Here is a 13,040-nt window from a genome sequence, read left to right as displayed (position 1 = left end):
TTCTGTCCATGAAATTGACTATTATATGAATAATTTGGGTTAGGGAATAGTAGACTTTTGCAAGCACTTCCTTTCTTTTAGGAGGAATTCATTCTTTTTTATTTTTTTGTGTCGACAATGGCAAGCGGCTCAAAAGACAAGGATAGATTGTTCTGAGAAATAGAAAGTAATATATATTATTTCCCCCCCCCCCCCCTTATAACATTGGTCTATGTTTGCTGTGTCCAAGGCTTGTTGATTGATTTGTCGACAAGTGACACAAGGCATGGACTCTTCTCTATTCTACATGTATGAACTTCTCCTGCCAATGGGTACCCAGCAGGTTGGTTCCTTTGTCACAAATGGCAATGGAACCATTTACCATCGTCCAATGGGAAGGTGATACGGAGGGACTGTGTTTTATAACCCGTGTTTAACCCTTTAATTGAGGGCCTAGGAGGTCTAAATTGTGCCCCTGTAGCATAAGGCACTCAGCGTGGCGACCTTGCCTGGCACAAGATAGCATGGGGTCAGCCACCATTCGCATACCTCCCAACTGTCAAGATTTCCATGGTGCTGTGGCAAGATTTTAACCAACCCCATGTCCTTGGTGATGGGACAAGCGTGTTTGACTGGCACAAGTCCAAGAGTGTGGGGAAAACTTATCACCATTTTCTGGTTCTGAGATGGACCCTTGCACCCAGGCACCACAGTCTGTTCGGCACTCCTGTGACCCAGATTCAGCTCACAGTCAACTGATGTTATAGAGCTGGTCCAGGTTCTGTAGGAATTCTGACAATAATTTCAGGATCTGCCCAGATTCCTGACAGGTAGCCTCTCAGAGCACAACTGAGAACCTGAACCACAGGCTGGCACTCCAGTGAGCACTGAAGGGGCAGAGAAGAGAGCAGTGACTGACAGTCACTGCTCTGTGCTTAGAACAGATGTGAGAACTGAGGGATCAGCAGTCTTTGATTGCTTAGTTCTCAGTATAGAGCTGGAGAGGGACAGTTGCAGCATTGGCATTTTTTTACTTTTACTGCCTTTTACGAGGAGTGTCCAGAATATAATGAGAATGAAATTCCTACGCTCAAGAAGGGCTTTGTGAAGGGTGAGGCTGGCCAGGTCACTTTGGGTTGGGTGCCAGGTATTCGTTAGAACACTGATCAGTTGCATTCCAGCCCTGTCAGAGTCGAGACATTCATTTTTGTGACACCCTTTTCATGTGCCTTTTATTAAAAGAAAATTAAGGAAAAATGCACGTGAGTTTGGAACAGTGGTACGTGATAATATTTTGTGTGAAATTAGGTAAAAGTGCATCAGTACCAATGACACATGGCCGTCAAGGAAGGACAAGTAGATGTTGAAGATGAATAACAATTAGGACACCCCTCTTCATCAAAAATGAAACAGAATGTGAATGCAGTGAGGTCTGTTCTTAACCATGACCCATGGCCAGGCCTGGACTGGCCATAGGGCACACTGGGCATTTGCATTTTTCTTTCTTTCTTTCTTTCTTTCTTTCTTTCTTTCTTTCTTTCTTTCTTTCTTTCTTTCTTTCTTTCTTTCTTTCTTTCTTTCTTTCTTTCTTTTTCTCTCTCCCTCTCCTGTTTCCCTCCTTCCTTCCTTCTTTCTTTCCCTCCTTCCTTCTCTCCCTCCTTCCTTCTTTCCCTACTTCCTTCTCTCCCTCCTTCCTTCTTTCCCTCCTTCCTTCTCTCCCTCCTTCCTTCTTTCCCTCCTTCCTTCTTCCCTCCTTCCTCCCTTTTTTCCCTCCTTCCTCCCTTCTTTCCCTCCTATTTCCCTCTTTCCCTCCTTCCTTGTTTCCTCTTTCCTTCTTTCTCTCTCTCCTTCCTTCTCTTCCGCCTTCTTTTCCTCATTCCTTCTCTCCCTCTTTCTTTCTTTCTTTCTTTCTTTCTTTCCCTCATTCCTTCTTTCCTTCCTTCCTTCCTTTTTCCCTCCTACCTTATTGCCCTCCTTCCTTACTTCCCTCTTTCTTTTCCCCCTTCTTTCCCTCCTCTTTTTCCTCCTCCTTCCTTCTTTCCCTATTCCTTCTTTCCCTTCTTCCTTATTTCCCTCCTTCCTTCTTTCCCTCTTTCCTTATTTCCCTCCTCCTTTCTTCTTTCCCTCCTTCCTTCTCTTCCTCCTTCCTTCCTTCTTCCCGCTTTTCTTCCTTCTTTCCCTCCTTCTTTCCCTCCTTCCTTCTCTCCCTCCCTCCTTCCTTCCTTCCTTGCTTTGTTCTTTCCCTCCTTTGGTCCTTCTTTCTCTCTTTTCTTTCCTTCTTTCCCTCCTTCTTTCCCTCCTTCCTTCTCTCCCTCCCTCCTTCCTTCCTTCCTTGCTTTGTTCTTTCCCTCCTTTGGTCTTTCTTTCTCTCTTTTCTTCCTTCTTTCCCTCCTTTCTTTCTTTCTTTCTTTCTTTCTCTTTCTCTCTTTCTTTCTCTCCATAAAAAAATAAAAAACAAATAATTAAATATAAAATGGTAAAAAATTCAATCAAAATAAAAACCTACTGACACTAGTGGTGGACCTACCAGGGTCACAAAGGTCGCTCCTGTGACCAGGCCCTGGCGTTCCACCACTGGGCTCCGAGGAAATGGTCCCCGGGCTTGGGGCTGCTCAGTCCAAAATGCCTGGGCCTATTTTGTGTCCCAGTCCAGGCCTAGCTCACTATCAGAATGATTGAAGAGGAAACAGGAATTACCAAGTCAAATGTTCATGAAATCGTGACTTTGGATTTGAACATGAGAAAAGTGTGTACAAAACTTGTTCCTGATTTTTTTGAGTCGATCACGCTAGATGAATCTTGGGTTTTTGAATACCTTCCAGATGACAAAGAAACAAAGTTCAGAATGGCACACATCTGTGTCACCTTGAAATCAAGAAAGCTTGAATGAGCAAATCAAAAGTGAAATCAATGGTCATTGTTTTTTTGTTTTTTTAATCACGTGGAATTATCTAGAAGGAATTTGTACCTACTGGTCAAACTGCGACTCAAAGATTTTACCAGGAAGTTCTTGGTCATTTGAGACAAAGAGTTTTTCGTGAGCGTCCTGAGATTGGCTCAACATGGATCCTTCATCAGGATAATGCACCGAGTCCAGGGGCGGACTGACAACTCATGGGGCCCCCGGGCAATAGGGGATCATGGGGCCCCTGTGTCCTTGCCCACACTCAAAGCACACCCAAATAAACCTATAAAAAAGGTACGAGGGGCATTTCATGGGGCCCCTACTGACCCCGGGCCCTCGGGCACTGCCCGAGTGTGCGAATGGTCAGTCCGCCCCTGACCAACTCACAGTAATTTTTTGGTTGAAAAACAGTGTCAGGAATGGACTTGCCAATAATGGTGGGACTCACCTGCCTTGTGGGCTGCAGTACCAGGACTGGCCAGCGGGTGCTCTCAGCAATCAGAGACTCACCCCTGCAATCAGCCAAACACCTGAAGCTGATTGCGGGGGTTGTATTTAAGGAATGGCCAGACTCACAGTCAGGGCCGTGGTGTGTGTTTTTCCATGGGCCCCTGTATCTTGTATCCTGTATTCCTGTTCCTTTTTCTGTCTCTCCTTTTGCCCACCCTGCCTGATCCTGACCTCTGCTGACTTCTCCTGTTTGATCCCTGGCTTGTGACCCTGACCATTCTCTGCCTGACCCTCTGCACCACGCTGCCCATGAGTTACTGAACCCAGCTTGTGACCCCGACCACTCTCCCGCCTGTTCCTGGTACTCCATTTGCCCGTTTGCTACTGACCCGGCCTGCCTGACGACTCTTGCATTGTATGTATTGTTATCTGTGGGTGGTTTGATTTGGTTTGTTTGCACTGTGTTTATGTTTAGTTTTGCACTGCGTTTTGTATTGTTAGTCTTAATAAATTATATTGTTTATAACATATCTGAAGCCTGCGTTTCCCTGTGTCAGTCCACACCCCTCTGGTCATACCCTGATTCCTGACAAACAGAGTTTTTGGCTGAAAAACACATCATAGTGTTCCCCCATCCACCCTACAACCCCCACTTGGCTCCTTGTGACTATTTCATATTTTCAAAGATGAAAAAGGTTTTGAAAGGACACCATTTTGGTGGTGTGGATAACGTTCAAAGAGCCACTACGCAGGCTCAGAATGCCATTCATCAGAATGAAAAAATTTCCCGGAGCGTGATGTACACTCACAAGGTACATACTTTGAATGAGACAATGTTCAATTGTAAAATTCTTCAATAAAAGAATTTTTAAAATATCATTCTTATTACTTTCTGGACACACCTCGTATTTTCCTGCTGCTTATTGTCTGTTCTTTTTTTTCACCGTTTATTACATTTTCTTTGATTAAAGCGATATTTAAAGATTGTTTAAATGAATCTCGTACTGCTCTACCCTGAGATTAAAACACTTATTATCTCTTTGAAGGAAGTTTCTGTATTGTAAAGTTTGTTACATTCCTGTCTGGATGTGGCAGCGAATATATCACAGATATTGGTTACAGGTCAGCATTGCAAAAGCAGATACATGTTTCCATTAAAACACATGGTGGTGTGTGACGGGAGTCACTTTGGGTGGGGGGCCCATGGAACACAGCCCCCTTTGGAGAGGTGGGGAGACCCCTGTCTCAGCTCCTCATATCCCTATTATGTGTAAGTCACCCTGTGCCTGTTAGGGGTACAGGGTGAAATGTTCTAATATTGGTGTGAGGGTTGTTCATTGTTTACTGCTATGTGGACCCATTGTTCTATTGTGTGTCTTGCTTGGGAGCAAACTATTATGGGATGTATGTGTTTGTGTATTGGCTTGGTGGGGGGGTGTTTCCAGCAGCCCTCCCTCCTGATGGGACTGTCTGTTGGTGTGTGTCTCTTGTTGCTAAGTATAGCCCTGTGTCATTATGCAGGGAGGGGGGATTTGTCCCGAGTGTATAAAAAGCCAGTTCGAGTTTCAAATAAAGAGTTCCATGTTTATACAGACTGGTGTCTTGAAGTCTTGTGTGGTCAGCGGTGAGGTCCGTGGATGGTGTTCGGACAGGGAAGGGGGAGTCTAACGGAAATACCCTAGTGCAGTCGGGGTCCGGTTCAGTTACATGGTGACTTATGTTTGTCTGTGTTAATGGATAGCTGCAGAGTGAACCTACCTCCGTCCACTCTCAGTCTGCCAACATTAAAGCCGGCCATACACGGTCGAATTCCAAAAGAATTTTCTTTTGAAAATCTTTTCTAAGAATTTTTGTTGGACTTTCGCACCATTAGTGGGCCACAACAAAAGTCAAATTTCAAGCGACCATTGAATATGAGTGATTGGGCATGTTGGAAATTTTTTGAAAAATGAACAAATTTCTAATTGCTGATGCTAGAATCGTGCGATAAATGTAATTGAAACATAAATGAGCTGTGACCTGGAAAGAAAAGAAAATTCTTGGCCAAGAATTCTTTTCTGTAGCAACACAAGGAGAAATTAAAGGCTTGAATGGTCGAATTTAGAAACCAATGGTGGCACCATTGGATTACAAAACGCATAAAATTTCCGATTTTCTAAAGAAAATTCGTATGGAATTTGACCCGTGTATGGCCTGCATTACGCTATCGTCCCATGTGCTGGAAAAATCTCTGACAGGATGAGGCTGAGAGTGTCATATTGTCACACCAGTATTTGGTGGAGGAGATGGAGTGTCCCTGCGGTGGAGGATATGTCTGTGGACATGAGGACCCTGCAGCTGATAGAGTGGTCCAAGCACATGTACACACTTCCTTCCACATACTGATGGATGGAAGGAAAAGTCATCTGGGCAATGGCAGCTGCATACTTGTCCCTGTGATGTAGTACAGGCCATAAACTTGAGGTTGGGGGCCAACTTCATGAGCCGGGATGGGAGCAACTGCAAACCCAGCAGTTATGCCAGGACAAAATAACAAGATAAAAACAAATAGCCCATTAAAAAATATAAATATTCGCCCTAAATCCAGAGATTTTCCATGAAGTACATTTTTCTGCCACTAGATGTCTTTAGTCTGATGACCAGCACCATTTAAAGCACTTCTTCTGAGCTCAGGTCATGCTGGAGACTGGACAGTGAAAAAAGAAGTAGAACACTGATGAGCCCATCTCTCAGCTCTCTCCTCCTATCATATCCGCATGCTTCTTGTCAGCACATGAATTGATTGGGTTCTTGTGCGGCTTTTTCCTCTCACACTCCAGCCCTGCTGTACCAGGACTGCAGAAGGATGGTACCAGGTCACATTTAGGAACTTGCACTGTTTTTATGCAACAAAAAAAAAAAAATACATTTGAGGTTCATTAAAGTGTTACTAAACCCAGGACCCCGCATTCACTATATCCGCTCTCCCCAGACCCCTCATTCACTATATCCATTCTCCCTGGATCACGCATTCAATGTATCTGGTCTCCCCGGACCCTGCACTCACTATATTCGCTCTCCCCGGACCCCGCATTCACTATATCCGCTCTCCCCGGACCCTGCACTCACTATATTCGTTCTCCCCGGACCCTGCATTCACTATATCCGCTCTCTCTGGGCCCCGCATTCACTATATAAGGTCTCCCCCGGTCTCCCTGGATCCTGCATTCACTATATCCATTCTCCCTGGATCCCGCATTCACTGTATCTGGTCTCCCCGGACCCCGCATTCACTATATCCGCTCTCGCCAGACCCTGCATTCACTATATCCGCTCTCCCCGGACCCTGCATTCACTATACCTAGTCTACCCAGACCCTCTATTCACTATATCCGGTCATTATATCCGCTCTCCCCGGACCCTGCATTTACTATATCCGCTCTCCCCAGACCCCGCATTCACTGTATCCGCTCTCCCCGGGCACCGCATTCACTATATCCGCTCTCCACGGACCCTGCATTCACTATATCTGGTCTCCCCAGACCCCGCATTCACTATATCCGCTCTCCCCGGACCCCGCATTCACTATATCCGCTCTCCCCGGACCCCGCATTCACAATATCTGGTCTCCCCGGACCCCGCATTCACAATATCTGGTCTCCCCGGACCCAGCATTCACAATATCTGGTCTCCCCGGACCCAGCATTCACAATATCTGGTCTCCCCGGACCCCGCATTCACTATATCCGCTCTCCCCAGACCTTGCATTCTTTATATCCGCTCTCCCCGGACCCCGCATTCACTATATCCGCTCTCCCCGGACCCCGCATTCACTATATCCGCTCTCCCCAGACCTTGCATTCTTTATATCCGCTCTCCCCGGACCCCACATTCACAATATCTGGTCTCCTAGGACCCCGCATTCACTATATCCGCTCTCCCCAGACCTTGCATTCACTATATCCGCTCTCCCCGGACCCTGCATTCACAATATCTGGTCTCCCCGGACCCCGCATTTACTATATCAGCTCTCCCCAGACCTTGCATTCACTATATCCGCTCTCCCCGGACCCCGCATTCACAATATCTGGTCTCCCCGTACCCCGCATTCACTATATCCGCTCTCCCCAGACCCCGCATTCACTATATCCGCTCTCCCCGGACCCCGCATTCACTATATCCGCTCTCCCCGGACCCCGCATTCACTATATCCGCTCTCCCCAGACCCCGCATTCACTATATCTGGTCTCCCCGGACCCCGCATTCACTATATCTGGTCTCCCCGGACCCCGCATTCACTATATCCGGTCTCCCCGGACCCCGCATTCACTATATCCGGTCTCCCCGGACCCTGCATTCACTATATCTGCTCTCCCAGGACCCTGCATTCACTATATCCGCTCTCCCAGAACCCCACATTCACTATATCCGCTCTTCCCGGACCTCGCAGTCTCTATATCCGCTCTCCCCGGACTCCGTAGTCCCTATATCCACTCTCCCTGGACCCCGCATTCACTATATCCGCTCTCCCCGGACTCCGTAGTCCCTATATCCACTCTCCCTGGACCCCGCATTCACTATATCCGCTCTCCCCGGACTCCGTAGTCCCTATATCCACTCTCCCTGGACCCCGCATTCACTATATCCGCTCTCCCCGGACCCCGCATTCACTATATCTGGTCTCCCCGGACCCCGCATTCACTATATCTGGTCTCCCCGGACCCCGCATTCACTATATCTGGTCTCCCCGGACCCCGCATTCACTATATCTGGTCTCCCACAGTACACATGTACACATGTAGAGATGTGCTGGTTGCTTTAAATCTTAAACAGCAGTTGCAAAGCATTTTTTTTTCTTTTCACTTGTTGCGAGTGACAGACAGGAAAAGCAGGATTGTGCTCTGATTGGTGGTTGCTACAGCTGAGAAGGATCCACCCATAGCAGCACTGTTGCAGCTGAACTTATGATTGGCTCTGGAGGAAAATTACAGCCACTCAAGTGCACGTGTCTCTCAAAGTTTGGAGCTGCTGAAAGAGAGGATTTCTACTGCTGTCTAATGCTATCTAGAGGACAATCCAGAAAGAGTACTCTGTGATGAAAGGGGATTTTGATATTGCTGCATTTGCTGTTCATCTCTGGAGAATGGTCATGAGAAACTGCTCTCTAATTCTCAGAGTGACACAGATCTTGGAAAGCCCAAGCTGCTCAGAATTAGTTATTCCTGCTGCTGATTGATGAGAGAACTCTGTCTCTGTATATTACTGGTTTGTCTCCTCAAGACTTGTGCTGTGGCTGAAGAGTGTGTTTAGTTCCAAATCCCCACAGAAGCTTAAATAGTCAAAAATCCTCCTGCGCTATGAGATGGAAGTATAGAACCTATTCTACAGCTGCCAACACTCAAGAACTGATACCAAAACAGTGTCAATAAATCATAAAAAATAGTGTAGCGCTCCTAAAGAACTGTGTCTAATACACAATATAAATTCCTAAAATAAATAAATCACTATAAAATAGTAAATAAGCAATAGTGACAAAAAATAAGTGCCAAACTAAGATTCCAAAAAGAAATCTATCACTCACTTAAGAAATACGTGTACCCACATATAAATAATATGTGACTACTACTTCACACAAACATATGGATAGTGTACACACATCTACTAAATTAGGCAAAAAAATCAAAACTTAATCCAATGAGAGAACTCTTAACAGTGCTCACACAGTGCCAAAAAAAATATATAAATGTGTCCTCTTTGATGAAAGACAATCTTAACAATGTCCTTTTGTGGAAATGAATAAAATCATGCAATGTGCAACAGTGATAATTAAATAAATCCGTGACTGTGCCAAAAAAACTCTTCTCCTGTTAACGGCTAGATTGCCTCCTCACCTCCTCCTAATGACCCCAAAGGGGCCAACAGGCTTGCAGGATCACCCTGGATCCTTGATTTATAATGGCCAGCAGCTTCCTTCCTTCCCTGGATCTCCTTTGTGGGGCTCCTAGTGCCCCTGATCAGTCAAGGTGGTTCTGAAGGATAATAGCTCACCAATCCAGTGAGCCAAGAAAAACCTCTAAGTGTAGTACTTTAGTAAACTTTGTTTATTCAAAGAGTAAAGAGTATCACTCACATTACAAGCAGTCCTCCCTCCTCACTGATGTGTGGGTATACTGCATGTGAATGGGACTTCCTGGGTGTAGCAAAATGGCGTCGCACGCCGGAAGTGCGTCACCACGCATCGGAACTACGGACTCGCGAACCTACGCGTTACGTCACCGTCTGCTCGTGACTTATTGCTTATTTACTATTTTATAGTGATTTATTTATTTTAGGAATTTATATTGTGTATTAGACACAGTTCTTTAGGAGCGCTACACTATTTTTTATGACCCACAGAAGCTTGCTGCTCTGAATATACTGACCAAGTGTCAGTATATCAGGATTTCACCTGTATGGGAAAGATTTGTTCAAGTGTTGTTTCCTATTGCAATGTTCACTGGAAGATTCTGCTTACAGGAGACTGTGCTATCCTGCTACCCCTGGATTACAAACGCTCTCCCATGCAGAGAGTGAGCGCTCTTCCATTGATTAAAGGGCCCCAACGTTGAGAGACTTTAAGTTTCATCCCATTGGCCAGTGGTTAGATAGGACATTTCTGCTCTAGATAGTACTGCTATAATAAATGTCAATCAGCTGATAAACCTCATTAACAGTCATTGTTTCATGTGTCAATGTCACTCTCATATGTCACTCTAGTCAGTGTGATACTAGTCAGTTTTTGGAGTCTTTGAAGAGTGATTTCTTACTAACTGTGTTATGCAAAGTGGTATCTGTGTTTTATGTACATTACCTGTGTTAAATCAGCGAGTTCTTTTTCAGGGTTTGTCTTCTTCAATAAAACCCATAAAAAATATTCTCAGAGCGTGAAAGTGTTCTGGATATAATCGGAGGTGTCAGCAGATTCAGGTGGGAGCTGAACCTATATATCTAGCCAAGCATCACCCAAGGGTGTGCTACACACACAACATGGAAATGCAATTATTTTAGTAAATATTTTAGTAATTTAATTTAGTAATATTTTCATCAGCAGTATATAGCAGTCTTGTGACTTCTATCAGTGTCCAGCAGAGCACTGGTTAATCTTGTAGAAGGAGATTTCATTCTGCATTCTGCTCTGACTGTCCTATGAGGCTGCATGACCCCTGCCCCCCCTGTCTGGTCAGTGCTGATTGGCCCTGTGCTGATCACATGCAAACTTCCAAAGTAGAAAAAAAAACTCTAGCAACACACACCAAACTGAGCATGTGCAGAGTGACTCCTAGAGCTCTTTACTATCAGCAGATGGAATGGGGACAGTAGAAGAAGGCAGGGGAGCAGAGAAGACAGGATCAAACAGCCTTTTTACACAATGCAGAGGATTAACCCCGTAGGTTCCACAGTGAGTATAACAAGCACGCTTTACTGCATCTACAGACTGATTGTACTGCTGTTGGTTTAGTAACACTTTAATGATTACATGTTTCTATTAAATTTTGTCTGTTATAGCTTTTTATTATTATTCCCCCCCCCCCCCAAAAAAAAACCATTAATAAATTGCAGCTTACTAATCATTAATGTGGTGGCTGCATTAGTTTTACACTTTTTTTTCCCTTTTATTTTTACCTGGTGATCCTGCCACACTTTCTGCCTTAGGGTGTCTCTGCTCTGGATGGAGGAGCAATGGAGACACCTTTGGACAGCAGCATTGCCACTTTATGGAGAGGGTAGTGTTAGATGCAGATTTAGATGGACTTCACCAACAAATTAAAGCTGACCTCCAGCTCACACATACTAAGAAACTGTTTTCTTTTTTCCCATTTGGGATAAAGGTTTCACATCAATAAATAAAATCTGATCATTGTAAGCACCCCTACCAGCAGTCAATGGTTTGTCTCAATGCTCTAACTGCTACAGACAGCTTGTTTTGACAAAGTAAGTTGAAAAATAACAGACTTACTGGCAGGATCCCCGTGTGAAATTAAAGGGGGAAAAAGCCCAAAAAAAGGAAAACTAATGCAGCCATCACACCTAAGAATCTGTAGACCGCAAGATAATGAAACGTTTCTTTTTGGGGTTTAATATCGCTTTAAATCATGGAATGCGTCTTCAAAACACACAGCATGTTAATCAGATTTATTCTGCGCTTCCTTCTCCCTCCTCTCCTCCCGCAGACTGTCTATAAACACAGGCGGACGCACCCAGCAGTGACTTCGCTCCTCAGCACCTCGGAAAGAACAACGCAGGGAATAGAAGGGGAGAGAATTCAGCATTTAGGTGCGGTATACTTCACATTGCACATAGGATATAGACGTGTGCTGTGCGTGTGCTTAGCATGTGATGCTGTAGATATAACACATAGTACTTGGGGACCCATCAGCTGTCTGATGACATGGAGAGGAAGAACAGATATGTATTGATGATTTACAGATTGACGTAGATTGGCCGCGGGCTACATACATTTTATGATTGTAATCCTCCTGTATCCAGGGGCGGACTGACCATTCGAGCACTCAGGCACTGCCCGAGGGTCCGGGGTCAGTAGGGGGCCCCATGAGATGCCCCTGGCACATTTTATAGGCTTTATCATAGGCTTTTTTGGGTGTGGGCAAGGATACGGTGGCCCCATGATCCTCTGTTGCCCGGGGGCCCCATGAGTTGTCAGTAAACCCCTGCCGGTATGGTATATTTAGTGTCCATGGGTCATGCAGAACCAGGGGCTGGCTGACCATTTAGGCACTGCCTGAGGGCCCGGGGTCAGTAGAGGGCCCCATGATATACCCCTGGTACCTTTCATAGGCTTTTTGGGTGTGGTTTAAGTTTGGGGCGAGGACACAGGGGCCCCATGATTTCCTATTGCCCAGGGGCCCCATGAGTTGTCAGTCCGCCCCTGTGCAGAACTTTCAGAAATGGGTGGGTGAGGGGGGTGCTTGAAATGGCAATGACACAGCAATCTGGGTGCAGGCGGGCAGGGATCCTATTTAAACGAAGGGGAGGCTGCCTGTCAATGGGAGGTACACAAGCAGGGAGCCAGGGCCGGGACAACGGGAGGGCAGGAGGGGCGGCTGCCCTGAGCGCCGTGGTATCATGTGAGGTGGAGGGGTGTCATGAGGGGACTGGGGGGGGGATTTTGGCTGGGAGGGAGAAATTGGGGGACGTCAGGGGGTAAGAATTGTTCTAGGAGGAGAAATTAAGGGGGTGTGCTAGGAGTTGTGATTTGGGGGGTTTTAAGTTGGGAGGGGGGATGGGGGAAGAGGATTTGATGGGTTTGGGCTAGAAGAGGTCACATGGTAATGGTGGGAGGAAATTTGTGCTAGGTGGGGAACTTTGTTTTTTTTGGGGGGGAGGATTAGGTTAGTAGGGATGATTGGGAGGTATATGTGCTAGGAGGAGAAATTTGGGGGGATTTATGCTAGGAGGAGGGATGGGGGGGGGGATTGGGTTAGTAGGGATGATTGGGAGGTATATATGCTAGGAGGAGAAATTTTTTTTTGGAGGGGGGTATTTATGCTAGGAGGAGGGTTGGGGGGGGGGGATTGGGTTAGTAGGGATGATTGGGAGGTATATGTGCTAGGAGGAGAAATTTTGGGGGGAGGGGGATTTAAGCTAGGAGGAGGGATGGGGGGGGGGATATTGGTGCTGGGAGGTGGTTTTAAAGTGGGGGAATAGGATTTGTGCTCAAAGGGGAAAT

At 45.9% G+C, this 13,040-nt stretch overlaps 1 protein-coding gene across 1 annotated transcript in view; it reads left to right on the top strand.

The window, feature by feature from the left end:
• Nucleotides 1-11,506: 11,506 nt before the first annotated feature.
• The window catches only part of LOC149436246 (von Willebrand factor A domain-containing protein 5A-like), an 85,550-nt gene continuing 84,016 nt past the window's right edge, over nucleotides 11,507-13,040 (top strand). Inside the window, exon 1 of the mRNA XM_089661818.1 lies at nucleotides 11,507-11,626. The gene's annotated coding sequence lies outside the window, so the exon portion shown is untranslated. The remainder of the gene's footprint in view (nucleotides 11,627-13,040) is intronic.

The sequence above is a fragment of the Staurois parvus genome, unplaced genomic scaffold (genome assembly GCF_062004578.1).
Source record: "Staurois parvus isolate SC_StPar_1 unplaced genomic scaffold, SC_StPar_1.0 ptg001394l, whole genome shotgun sequence".
NCBI lineage: Eukaryota > Metazoa > Chordata > Amphibia > Anura > Ranidae > Staurois > Staurois parvus.
This window is presented reverse-complemented; position numbering and strand designations above follow the sequence as displayed.